The sequence below is a fragment of the Diadema antillarum genome, unplaced genomic scaffold (assembly GCF_040938485.1).
Source record: "Diadema antillarum isolate AM-2024a unplaced genomic scaffold, OU_Dant_1.0 seq00000719_RagTag, whole genome shotgun sequence".
NCBI lineage: Eukaryota > Metazoa > Echinodermata > Echinoidea > Diadematoida > Diadematidae > Diadema > Diadema antillarum.
The window spans coordinates 995,176-1,010,149 of record NW_027271623.1 but is presented as its reverse complement, the minus strand read 5'-3'; positions in this window follow the sequence as shown (position 1 = coordinate 1,010,149).

The following is a 14,974-nucleotide window of genomic DNA, read 5'->3' as shown; positions in this document are numbered from 1 at the left end:
TACATTACGTTGTATAATCATGTTCATAATTATAACGTAATACGATGTAATATGAATATTTATAATATATATATATATATATATATATATATATATATATATAAACATTTATATTGCATTAATATACATATACATGTATATTTATATATATTTATATATACACCCAAAAGAGACATACACTCATGTATACACACAATCATATACGTCTGTGTATACAAAATTTGTGTACAGGTAAATTGAATGAGAGTGAACGCATGCATTTTTTTCTCTTGATACACGCTTGATAATACGATCTTATATAACTAGTTTGTTCAATGGTCAACACTGTATTCACAATATCGCACTCGACCACAGAACTACCTCTAAATTGACCGCTAGAAATCCAAATGGTGTACGATAGGAATGGCATACAGCCCTCGTAGCTTCGTCATTACTGCAAATGGCACTTTATATTAGGAAATGACGTACTTGCTTGAGCAGCAACACGGTGGATTACAAGTTGTATATTTAACGTGGCTTCACCTCTTCAACTTTAGATAAGAAGGTTAATGCTAAGAAATTAAATATTCAGTCTGTAGAATCAGAATTCTATAGTCACTGGTTAGCAAAGAGTATATATCATACAGGACGCTGTAAGCACTTTGTTTTCTATAATTCTGTAGTACGTTTGATATGCGGAAGCATACACACAAACACTCACATACAAACACAGACATACACGACAAAGAAATACGACAAGTAGGGTAAAAGGGGGTAAATTTTTGAAGACACTTGGGACAGTGGATAGCAAATGTGTTTCTCCCTAATATTTTTCTTCATTAGCCGGAAACCTCCAACATCTTTGTTTTGTTTCGTTTTTTATCTGAACAAACCTTACCATCCATTTCTTGGATGTGAGCCAATTGAATTTCTTATATTTCCCAACTCTATCATGTCACAATACGTCAATGAAATAATCACTCAAATAGACCCTCCCTTGAAACAAAGCAAACCGAAATAAAACAATACAGAAAGAAAAGAAGTACTCGAGAGTAATAGTAGTATAGTAGTAGAAGTAGTAGTAGTAGTAGTAGTAGTAGTAGTGGTAGTAGTAGTAGTAGTAGTAGTAATAGTAGAAGTGGTAGTAGTAGTAGTAGTAGAAAGAGAGGGGGATTCTTACTATTTAAAAATACACAGGAACTTCTTTATTTTATGGTCAGATTATAATCCACTTTATAAAAGTTCATTGCCTGTCTGAATGAAAACCTGAGACCATGCCTCTTGCTTTTTGACCACTTTTTCCTTGTGGATATGATGTTTGTTTGAGATCATCTCTGTGAATCTGTATGATAAGATATCTAAATGTAAATTGTAGGTATAAGGTCTCTTAAAATTCTACATCTATAGTGTGCTATAGGCTTTAATGATGTGTACATCGGAACATAATAAAATGTAATACATGTAATTATATTCACCACATTGTTGTACTGATTTCGTGACATTATTTGTACATGCAATCATCACATTGTATCCCTAATTTGTTGAAAATGAAAATAAATCAACTTGAACAACTTGAACATGATGTGTGGGATTTCTACTGAAAAGATTTATAGACATTGAAACGGTTTGAAGTCCACTATTTCATGACCATGATCTTACGTATGGAGGAGTAACCAGTGGTATGATCCTTTAATCAATCCAGTAGCATGCCAACCAGTCAAGGAGGAGATGGTGGCAATCCGCTTGGAGGCAGGTTGCCATGGCAATGTCAACCAACCAGCGTAGCGGGTGATTATCTCTTCGAGGAGTTTTCCTCTTTTTTTCCCCCCGTGAATCAAATCTGTGCTAATAAGCACCAACACACTGATAGAAGTCAATATACGAGACTCCAAGCTCTTTTATTTGCTTTTATCATTCCCTATCACCCCACCCCAGGGGGCGTATGCGGAAGTGAAATTCGTATTTAAATGTGTACAATATACTGATGTCGAATATAATTTGTAATGTGTTTCATATGCGGTTTACAGTGATTTTTGGAGATGCGAAATATACTGCCATGATGAATGAGATTCAAACTGCTAGCCCGTTTTTATGATCATTGTTTTTCTTTTTCATCTCGAAAGACAGTTGCATTTCATTTGCAGCATTAATGGCCCAATATCATCAAATTAATTAACTTTTTCCTGTTTTCTTTTGCAGTGAATTACAATCAATGAAAATTGTTATTCTGTTATCCAATTCAATTAAACTTTTGCCTCTACAGATCTTGCAATTCATATACTTAATAATTGTTCTAGTGTCAGCATAGGTTGAAATATCTTTTGTGGAAATTAGATTTGCTTGTCATTTTTTCATGTTTGTGTACTTTATTTGCATTCTTTTTTCTTCATTGGGCCTAGAAAAATGTATGAATATTGATTTTATTCACAAAGGATTTTTTTTACTCTGAGTGTTCTCAGAATTGGTAATGTAGTATACTACCCTCCGCAGTATCAGGTAACAATATACATCACATACACCTAGGTCCAGAGGGATTTGGTTAGGTAAACATCTTGTCCTACGGGACTCGAACCCAGTGCTCCCACACGTTGAGACGTCAAGCAAGTAATCAAACGATCCAACACTTGGCAAACACGCGCACTCTAAATCCCACATCAGCTCCTCCACGATCATCAGAGGAGATGCTGCTTACATCATGTGTGCCTCCAACTGATGAGGCATCTCAGGGAAACAGGGAAAAACAACTCTGCACACGTTAGTGCTTCCGCCAGCAACTTAACATCCACGAACAACGGGATTAACAGCATAGACACAATCGTGAAATTAAGTCGGCTAAAAACCCCTCACATTATTGTGTTGTTTTGTAGAGTTGCCCCAATTTGCCCGTTCCAGTTTACTATTTAGGAGTCAAGCGTGAGGGAAGGGAAAGGAAGGAGGAGGACAAAGAGAAAGAGAGGGAGAGACGGTGGGGGATGGGGAGAGGGCGACTGTAAGAAAAACGCTTAGATATAAAGAACAAAAGTAAAATGGCTCGATCGGCATATATCCCATGACACTAGAAAGTGCTGCCAATTTGCAGATGCATATATTGATTTCACATCGACAGATCGACGCGTCTCAGTTCCGCCTGAAGACCTCAAGAGCTGTGTGACAAATATCTAGAATTTGGACATTGATCGTCCGTCTCTCTCTCTCTCTCTCTCTCTCTCTCTCTCTCTCTCTTAGTTCGTAACCTTGTCCGTTGGAGCAGAATGAACAGTTGAAAAAAGAAGAATGCTCACTTTTAGCCGCGTCTCTGCCGTACGGAGATGAAAATCGAGGTTGATACGCAGCTAAAGGCAGTCTCCCATTCTCAGAGGTTCTTTTTTATCTATACCCATTCGTCAGCGACGTTGTTTACTCAAAACGTTAGAGCTTATCCAACCCACGCGTTTGTTTATCCCATGTCGGAGAACAAATTTTCATCTCATTCCCTTTTCAATGGATCTACGACAATCTTGTTTTCCTAATACCATAAAAGGTTCAGAGTATGACCTAAATGTGACGTAAAAATGAAAGCATCTTTTCAAACTTATGCAATCATTTTAAAGCATATATGTACTTACAGTTGATTTCTTTTTTCCCCACATCTATCGGCTAAAGTAATTGTAGCATTGTAAAGAAAATACAAATGTTGACAAGTTACCTATTTGTTCAATGATTCTCACATTCATCTACTTTCAAAGTAAGAATTACATATATTCTTACTTAAACGATTCATGACGAAGACCCACAAAGGACTACGTGCATGTTTTAATGAGGTTATTAACAATATTGGTTTTCTGAGGAACACTTATTCCTCGCCAACCAATCTTCCTGGAAAAAAAAAATGGAGCTACAAAGAGTGACAAATTATGAAGATGAAAAAAAAAAATCCATATTATAGTCAGATTGACGGAATAAGACTCGATAAAGCTTTAAAAAATGAACAGAAATTTGGGTGCGTCGATGACCCCACTGGTGCGGACGGAAAGAGAGAAAGAGAGAGAGAGGGAGGGAGAGATAGAGAGAGAACTATGGTGGCAGAGAAAGAGAGAGAGTTCAATATATTAGAGACAGAAGTGGGAAAAAGTGTGTGTGTGTGTGTGCTTAATGTGTGTGTGTGGGTGTGCTTAATGTGTGCGTATGTGTGTGTGTGTTTGTGAGGATAAAATTCATGAAAAAGGTATGTGTGTGTGTGTGTGTGTGTGTGTGTGTGTGTGCGTGAGAAAGAATCGAGGGGTGGGGAAGGCGGGCTGGAGAGAGGAGTAGGATGAAAACACACACAGTGTGCGTGTGTGTGTTTGTTTGTGTGTGTTTGTGTGTGTGTGTGTGTGTGTGTGACACAGACACAGACACACACACACACACACAAAATCCTACGTTGGTTTGGCCATGGATGGCGACTAGATTTCTCTCACAAAAAGGCTGCAGATTTGTATACAATTTATGCTCACGAAGACGCCAAACACTCCACGAGGACTTCCGGTAGAGTATTCCTCCATCCTGAGTCTTTCCCTCTCCTTTCAAACGTTTGACCTCAAACTAGATTTTTTTGCTCCCATTTTCCTCTTTCTCGGAATAGACACCGACAACGAGTGAGTTTGCACGAACACACAAACCTGCAGCTGGAAAAGACCAGAAGAAGGGGGAAAAAATCAGAGATCATTGTTAGTAGTGAATAATCTCACATTTTAGGGATACTAGAGTTTTGATTGAGACGGGGGAATAAGATTTTAACTTTGTGCAGGCTATAAAGTAGTAACCACTTATGAAATATTAAAGAGTATACAATTCTAAGAGGTATTCAGAGTCTTTTTTTGTGAAAATCAGTTATGGAATGGCTGAGATATTGAAAAAAAAGTAAAACAAAGAGGTCCTAATAATAGGTTGGCCCCACCTTTTATTAGGACCACTTTGTTCCTGGGTATATCAGCCATTTCAAAAGCAATTTCATCAAATAAACTTTGAATTTCTCCTAGAATTGTATGCACTATCATATTTCAGAAGGTTTCTCATTATTTCACAAAAGTAAAGACTTGAAGCCCCATCTCAACCGAAACTATATTATCATCCCTTTAAAAACAAGAAGAAAAGAAAGAAAAGAAAAGGAAAGAAACGAGCAATGTCGGGAATGGCACTTTTGTTGTTAACAGTGCAACATTTCTGATCATCACGTACCTCTTCCCCGTTTATTGTATGAATAATATGGATATATTCACAAACACTGTTTTCTTCACCGAGTTCATATAAGGCGTGTACTGTCCACGATTCCTTGCCTTTATACGCAAATATGTCCTTGTAGAAAAATTAAGGACAAAAATAGAGTAAAGTCTACGAATTATACGCTTATATGAAGCTAATTCTCTAGGCTGCCTTTTCGAAAACCTTGACCTGTCCTTGCTTTAATATTTCTGACGTCATATCCCTTAGTGTCTGTAGATTAGATCAGATATTCTCGCCTGACGCATGGAAGGGATAGAAATATGTATCATGCACTCATAACAAGATTATTGCGCTACAGCTACCGACCCGACAACCCTACTTACTGATAAGAACGAGGAAAAGTAGTTTTATTGATTATGAAAAATCCAGTGTTAAGCACATTTCCATTCCTCTCATCCCATTTCTATATTTGGACGACTGATAAATAGATAGATAGACAGATAGATAGATAGATAGATAGATAGATAGACAGATAGATAGATAGATAGATAGACAGACAGATAGATAGATAGATAGATAGATAGATAGGTAGATAGATAGATATACATAGATAGAGACGGAGAAGAGGGGAAAGAGGAAAAGAACGGAAAAGACAGAAAATTTCCACCCCGCCATGCATTCCATAAGCTGTTACAATAATTATGTAGCGTGGTGAAAGCCGATAATTTCTCTTATTTTTCCGCCTTTCTCGAAAAGCGTATTTTGTTTGAATCCACAGCTTAAGTCCGTAGTCATTTCTCCGCACCCGACTACTCTAGCCTTTTTTAATGTGTGGCGTACAATCAAATGACATTTCAGAGAGCGTGGAAATCTAGATTACAGACAAAAGCCTGGCACCTTCATGTGCGGCGTCTTCTCAGCCATCCTGTGATCGTACACCCCCCCCCCCTCCCTCTTTTATGAGCTTGAGTCCATTTAGTGCACGTGCCTTCCTATCCCTCTCCCTTCCCTCCTCTCTTATCATTCTGTATCTCACCCTTTTACATTAACAGCGGTGTGAAAGTAGGGGAAAATACCGCTGCTCTTTTTAAATTCTGGCTGGATAAATGAGAGGACAACATGGATACATCATAAATGGTCAGCAACATGAAGTGGGTCATATATCCAAAGAAAGAAACAAACAAACAGCAGTAGCAACAACAACACATCAACGGGCACAGTTGGAAAGAGAATACACGGGGGGGGGGGGGGTGAGAGATGTAGAGAGAGTAACTGATATAAAATAAGGGTAGATTATTGTTTTATCTCTTTTTTCGGTTCTCCTGTGAGCTTTCACTCTTACTCCAATGAAAAGAACCACTAGCTTTATGGGATATTTACAAAATTGTATTGGATACAAGTGTATACACCAGTGATGATATTTCGTGTGGTGTCAATCCATTTAAAACCATCATGAGCAAAGTAATGCTGATGTAACTACTACTGATGATGACGATGACGACGACGACGACGATGACGATGATGATGAAGGTGATGATGATGGTAATGATTAGGTCTCGAAATAAACATTATTTAAAAATGACACATAAATATGTAAAACAATACAAAATCATATCGGTTACGTCTGTTATTCTCGTCAATGACTTTCTACAAATCTAAGCTGTCTTCTCTACCCCCACAGTTTCTCCTCGAGTTCCACACTTTTTCTTCGTCACATCATCGTTAAATTGGTGAAGAGGCATGCGGCTGATTGCCTCACTAGACCTTCTCCTGCGTTATGATCAACGTAGATTGACGGCAGAGAAGATTCGCTCCGAGCTGTTTTTCTCGACAAAATTCACCTACGTTGAGCCCTCACATCCTCACAACCACGTGTGGAGACCCGCTCAGCACAGGATGCAGCCTCGAAGGGGTTTAAATTCCATTGAGGGGTGGCAAATAACTGAGGGGCTTCGATTTGATATCCCCGTTTATCTGCTAGAATTAATCTCTGCGCGCGGAGCAGGAAGAGTCGAGTGAGGACGGTGGTAAAGAGTACAGAGCAGGTTGCCATGGCGACAGCTTACGCACAACTCAACTTCCATCGCCCCGACAGGATTATCACTTCGTCAAACTTGCTTGAAAATGAAAGCAGTTAAAACAATAAAACAACGGTCTGTGTATGGCTCTCTCCCTCTCTCTCTCTCTCCTTCTGTAATACACACATATATTGTCCATAACTGGTTATTATCAAGGGTGCTTACTGCTTACTGGATTACAGACACCGAGAGAAACATCAATTAATCCTGGATGAGTCCAATCAAAATTACCCTGACGCAAACGAGACAGAGCATAGTAAACAGATTTAACAGTTCACTATTATAAGTCACCATGTCGAAAACAGTTACATGCAAAGGTTATATGTCAGTTAATAATAAGAATACTATATTCATAATCAAATTATAGAAAATAATAGAGATTATATAACCTGGCAAAATAGTCAATGATATGACTGCTTGCCATTAAACGACAACAAACAACACCAACAATCAATGTTCAAGAGCAAATATTACAAAATAGCGTAAACTTAGATTGGTTTGCTGAAATGAGTGAATGTGTAGATGAGATAGCGTTACATCAATATTGATCTTCATAAAATACCAGAGCTGTAAAATTCCTGCAAAACTCATATGTCATTTCACAGTTCCCCACCTATCTCTATCTATTTCTCTATCCATATCTATCTATCTCTTTATCTATCTCTTTCCATTCATTTATCTATTTATAAATCTACCAGTCCATCTATCTCTCTACACACCAATATCCATCTTCCTTTTGATAATTCCATAAGTCTATATCCCTGTCGTTATTTCTTTTTAACATATTTGTTGAGATACATCATTTTCATCATTTCTGTTACATTTGTAATATACATAATACAGATAGATAAGTAGCTAGATGCATGTGGGAGAAGTATTATACACTTATTCCTGCCTCACACGACTGAAACGCTAGAACATTAATCAACTGTGTGATAATTCCAAAGTCTGTGAGCATGGCCATTGATGACGCAATTGTTGACGTCACGCCCTTAATTGTCAAAGCTCGCTGTCTACACTGGGGAAACAAATTATGGTCTACAACATTCCCTCCAATGCTTAAAAATTGATGTAGGTCCTACAGGTACTTGAAGTTCCACTGGATGGAAAAGTCGTCTAAGATAGTTTCATAACTCTCTTACGTCTGACCATATCGGTAAAAATACCATCAAAATATATTCGGAATCAGCTACAAATACCTTTAGCTTCTTCCATGACCTTCCTAGTTTGCGAATGTAGATGACTTTTGGCATTAACGGAACTCATTTTGGTTATTAAACCAAATTCCGTTTTTCAGTTTGACAGAATCGAATCAGTTACCCTTTATGCCTAGACAGCTTTGGCGGTTTACTGCTTGTCGAGTCAGGATATACGACAAATACAAATAATTCTACTTTACTTCTCTTCTTCACGAAAAAAAAAGATGTTTATCACATGAACCATTATCTCGAATTTGGAATAAGCCTGCGTTTATTCAAGACAAAATGTAGCAAAACGAGGACTACCTTGTTTTGATTTTCAGAGGTAACGGACTGCCGAATGAGCTGAGGGAAACACTTGGGTAAATCCGAATCGATTACTCTTTTTTTTTTTTGACTTATGAAAGATTAGTCTGCATACGTGCGGTGCGTAATGCAAGCTCAACTGATATATTCCCAGTTGTATGGGGATTCTAAAATAAAGACAAGATATTATCCCCAGTCCTCGGGCTTTCGACACAAACAAGTCGAGGGACTCTTGAGACAAATCTGATTGCAGAATACAATGACATGGTTGCTCAAAACAAATTATGCACCACATTGTTGTTGTCGCCGGCTACTTGTGCATACCCTCCTATATGTATGTATGTATGTATGTATGTACAAGTATTATAATACATATATTATATGTATTATGTATTTATCTATCTATCTAGTCTATCTATTCTATAATATCTATATTTATCTATCAAACAAGATACATTCAGATAGACAGACAGAGAAAGAAAGAAAGAAAGAAAGAAAGAAAGAAAGAAAGAAAGAAAATAAAGAAAGAAAGAGATACCGACTGAGGAGAAGTTGCATGCGTTCTTAATTAATAATGGGAAATACAATGTAATGAATACAGGTTATGTGATTACCGAACTGGATATTATATAACCTCTTATATAATAATAAAAAGACCCCCACATATTCCGGAACCGGGGAAACAAAATCAGGGTTTCTTTTTCAAGTTTTTTTTTCTTTTGTTTCTTTTTTAGTATTTTTTGTGTTTTTTGTAGTCTTTTTTTTTTTCAGTTGGGAATGTTGTTTAGATACAGCTGGCTCAATCGTGCAAACAAAAAATAGTAAAATTGAAAGAGCTTATATAAAGGAATCTATGACTGCATGATGTGAGCTAGTATACTAACTGCAATAAACCATCAGAAATGACCTGATCTAACTAGAAAAACAGCTTTCGTAACTTCCGTAACTTTTCTTGTAGATCTACATAGACAGAAAAATACTAATTTCAGAACTGTGTCATTCTCTTAACCTTTAACCTTCATCGTGGTGGTTTCTTATTTACAAAAAAAAGGGGGGGGAGAAGGTATAACCTTATAAGAAATTCACTGATTATAGGTAAATATTTGATGAAAAAAAAAAACATCAAGAGAGCCAAAGAGACAAAAGGCGCGAAAGTTTGACTTGCACGAGAACTACGAGAAGGTCAACAGTTTACACTCATATCAACTCTTTGTAACTGAGCAAGAGTGGTGTGACTATTAAATGCCACGACACAGTATTAAGACTGCGCTTTTGTAGTGCGGGTTGTCTGAATGATCCAATCTTTAAAGGACAAGTTCACCTTCATAAACATAAGGATTGAGAGAATGTAGCAATATTAGTAGAACATATCATTGAAAGTTTGAGGAAAATCAGACAATCCGTTCAAAAGTTATGAATTTTTGAAGTTTTTGTGCAGTACCCGCTGGATGAGAAGACTACTGCAGTGTATGAATAACTTAGATGTCACATGCGTACAACAATATAAGGAAAATATAAAGAGAATTTCACAAAATTCCATCTTTTGAAAAAAGTACACATTCCCCTGACTCGTTACCGACAAATGTTATGGGTAATATTATCCCCCCTGCCTTTAGAAAGAGTCAAGTCAAGTGCACTTTTATTATGCCAAAAAAGTGAAAATATGTTGAATTTTCTTTTACATTTTCTTTATACTGTTGTACGCATAGATGACTCACGAGCTGTAGTAGTCTCCTCATCCAGCGGTTCCAACACAAAAATTAAAAAAAAATCATAACTTTTGCATCGATTGTGCAATTTTCCTCAAACTTTCACTGATGTGTTCTACTAATATTGTTGCATTTTCTCAATCCTTATGTTTATGAAGGTGAACTTGTCCTTTAAAGAATGATAATGTTTTAGCGCTGATACGGATATCGTACTTTTAGGAAAAAGAGAAAAGCAAAAAGATATCTAAAAAATGGAAAAAAAACAGGGGGTTAGGGGGTTTAAACAAACCCCGTGGACGTTTTTCCACTTTTTTTTTTCTTTGCTTGTGAGCGGATTTGGGGAGAGAAGTTGCAGCGTGTGTGTGTGTGTGTGTGTGTGTGTGTGTGTGTTTGCTTGTCATAGTCCACTGTCATTGGGTCATCCCCCCATCCCCAGCAAAAAAGCTATATCAAAAAGCTAGATCCGCCTCTACGGGTATTCGTCATCTTGTGTCACGGAGAGTCAAAAAATATATGACGACCACACCCTTGACTCAAGCGGAAAAACAATTCTTATTCCGAAGGTTCTTTAATCCGAAGGTTCATTACTTCAACTGTCCGTTATACACAAGCAAGTTCTTTCACATCATAGAAAAGAGAGCATTCTAGTGAAACCAAAGCGAGGAAAAGCAAAAACCAGATACAAAACGCTGTTCCATCGATCCCCCTCCCTCTCGCAATTAGAAAACCGTGAAGTGCGCCAAGGTCACACCAAATTGATACCATCACGAAGAGAAAAAAAAAAAAATGATACAAAAGATAATGCAAAAATATTACACCCATGCAGCACAAAAACCTAATGTTAATGATAATTACACATAGTGCGTTAGTTAGCCTATTCAACCTCATTACAGAACCCCTGACGGTACGTCAAATTATCGGATGAACAATTACCGTTTCCACAGCGCTGCTCATTTACTGATTATGTCCCTGGTAACGTGTATTGTCAATTAACTTCCAGTGATCTTACTCGATATCCATTAACGAAAGGAAGAACCAAGTGGGAAAAAATGCCATTCTGAACACGTTCATGGCAATTACGCTTTTGGGGAAAAAGGAATGAAACCAACCTCTACGCAGTTCAGGTATAGCGAAATCCCTCATATGAATCATGAACAAAATGTGACAACTGAAGGTAATTAAACATAAACCAAAATATTTGAAGTGTTGATAACGTTTTGCAATATTTTCGAGGTGTTGTGTACCCCATTCAGTGTTCAGACCTTATATCACCAAATCAAGGTTAACCCTGGGTAAAAAGTGATGCAGTTTCATTCACTCGGTGGTAATTATTGGTAATTATTATCGAGGTCATCAGTAATAAGTCAAACAATACTCTACGGTAATCTCGCACGCTCGTAATGAAACAGGCCTTGCGGTCTGCTGCGGCTACTTGTATACATGTACGTCCTGTATTACGTGAATACACGCAAGTTCTGCCGAGACCATACATGGCTTTAATAGTGCGGGGCAAATACAAAGTACACGCCTGAAGAATACATGTACGTATCATAAAGGGAAAAAAGCCAATGGATTCTGTAGAGTGAAAAAAAAAATCATATTATGTGCACAGTCTGTCAGTTATTGTCAATCTACGGAATATATATGTTCATAACCATACAATATGACATAATGTATGTACATCTCCAATAATCAAAGGACAAGTTCATCGGATGAATTGAGAGAATGCAGCATTAGGACACATCAGTGAAAGTTTGAGGAAAATCGGACAATCCCTTCAGAAACCATGATTCTTTGGGTGAGAAAACGGCGACAACTTGTGATGTTACATGATTGGGTAAAATGATATTAAGAAAATATGAAGAAAATTCAACATATTATTTTCACTTTTCTCGCATAATGAAAGAGTATTTTACTTGCCTCTTTCAGAAGGCAGGGGAATAATATTGATAATTTATAAAGTTTAGGAAATTCTCTTATTATTTTTGTATCATTGTTCTACGCATGTGACGTCATAAACTTTAGTAGTCTTCTCATCCAGCAGCGTGACTACACAGAAACTTTAAAAATTCATGTTTTGAACGGATTGTCCGACTTCCCCAAACTTTCCACAATATGTTCTTCTAGTATTGATCCACTCACTCAATCCATATCTATACGAAAGTGAACTTGTCCTTTAACACAGTAACATGATCTTGACTCTGTGATGTTTCTCATATCTGCATTTAAAAAAAAAAAAAAAAAAAAAAAAAAAAAATCTGTCGGCAAGCCCTAGTCCCTTTAAGTACATGTAGTTTTGAATTCCCTCAGTAGTTTGTTTAATGGGAGATATTCCCTTCACTGCCTGCTAGACATCCGAGGTAGAATGGTGCCATTCGTACGTCCAGCAATGATACTCACGAATTGTTTATCTTTAGAGTACATAATCAAATCACCTTCTTTTTTTTCTTCCTGTGAGGTGCCCACGTTGTACAAGCATAGTCTTTTGAGTGGGTATCTCCACTTTTTTTGGCAGAATGTATAAATATGTCTGTATGAAAAATGCCTAAATTTGTAATGATTATTGACAAATGTTATCCTTTGCTATCTATGTATCATTCCTTCAAACGTATGTCGAATCTATATTTTTTTTTTGTACATTCTGTTGAAAGAAGTGAAAATAAAACCTTTGAATTGAATTGAATTGAAATCAATTCATTCAACCATTCATTCAATGCAGTACGGCACGGCTGCGTTTTTTTAATGATACTACATGTACAATGTATTATGAATTGTCAAATACTCTTTATCCTATCATGTCCACCTATGTTCTGTTCTTAAACTTGATTTTTTTTTTTAGAGTACTGCATTGAGTGAATGGTTGAATGAATTGATTTGATTACTTTTTTTTTTCTTTGAAGATTTTTAAATCACTGCTCCCAATGGTAAACAGTACCTTTAAAGGTAGGGGATACCTTTTACAGACCTCCCAAAATGCAGCAAAACATTAGATATGAACCTCAGGGGACTTGCTTAGGCCACTGCTTAAAGATTTGGAAGTCAACAGTTATCTAAAATTTGAATAATGCACAAAACTCAACTACTCAGTAGTTCTGTGTGTCAGCCACCTCAAGCCTTTTTGTTGCAGTCTTCTGTATTTGTTATCTATAAACACAAATCTAAAAGTACAAGAGCTAATGTAATAACATATAGAGTGTGTGGCAAGAATGTATATAGAAATGTTTGTAAGTGTTGATGAACTTTCTTCACAAAATATACATGATGGACACACATGCAGTGCATGGGTCTGCAAAGGTAGCCTAGTAATGTACTGGAATTTACGGTGAGCCCCGAAAAAAATTCAATTCAAAATCTAACGGTCAAAAAAATGTACTAAATGTTACCTTCCACTTTCAATACTTTATGGGAGTTTCTAAAATGATACTCTCTTCAACATACCACTGTATTTATACAACTCTTCATTTAAGGCATGCAAATGGGATTCCCTACCTTTAACTGACTACAATATGAGCTATAATAAGACAAAACTGTATGATGAATTACTTCGTACAAAAGAATGTTTAAATGATTAATGAATGATGTCATCTGTACTGATTCAAACTGTTGTGGTACATATACTATAGAGACATTTTCTGTAGCAAAAGACCGACACACTACAGCACTTTACCTTATAAGTCTGCTATTCTTTATTTGGAATAAACATACAGGGAAAGATAAAAGCCAGCTTTAACTGACATGATACAGAACAAGAAATAAGTGAAATACCCATGACAGCAGCAAGTAAATGTTCAGCAGATTCTGGCAGAGGAAATATCTTTGACAGAACCAAGCAAAATACAGAAAAAACAAGATGACTTACTGTACACACAAACATTTTCTGTGGTCATTGATGCAATGAAGCTATGCAAAAGTAAAATGAGCAAAGAAAAAAAAACATAAACAGTGTATGTACATAATCAAATAAAAACAACATTTTTAAAGCAAACTATAGCCAGCAATGTAAACAATGTTTGACATCATACAAATTGTTAGCCTTCAGTGAACTGTCCGCTACATGTTCAAAGTTGCATCATTTATTTTACAAAAAAGAAACACAAATATGATTTCAGTATTCTTGAATGTCAGTTACATTCATTTTTGTTTTCCATACAATTTCAGTCATATTCATTTTAAAATAGTCAGTTGAACTGATCTTAATTCATGCATTTCTACAAATTTGTTTTGAAGAATATGTCTCCATTTGACAAGTTGGTGTTTGCAGTTTATTCATAAACAAACTCAGTATGCACTTGGAATGTATCACAAAATATGCTGAAATAATGATACTTTTTTTTTTCTTTGCCAAAAAGATCTGGAAGGCAGGAAGAAACACCAGACATCACTGTTCTAAGAATAGACAACATGATCTGAAACAGACAAGCCTTGAAATTAGGTTCAATGATTTTGTGAGAGCAAGTGAATAGAGCGACTTTCTTCCCTGACTTCACCGATGATACAAATAAAACTGCAGCCCATCGTT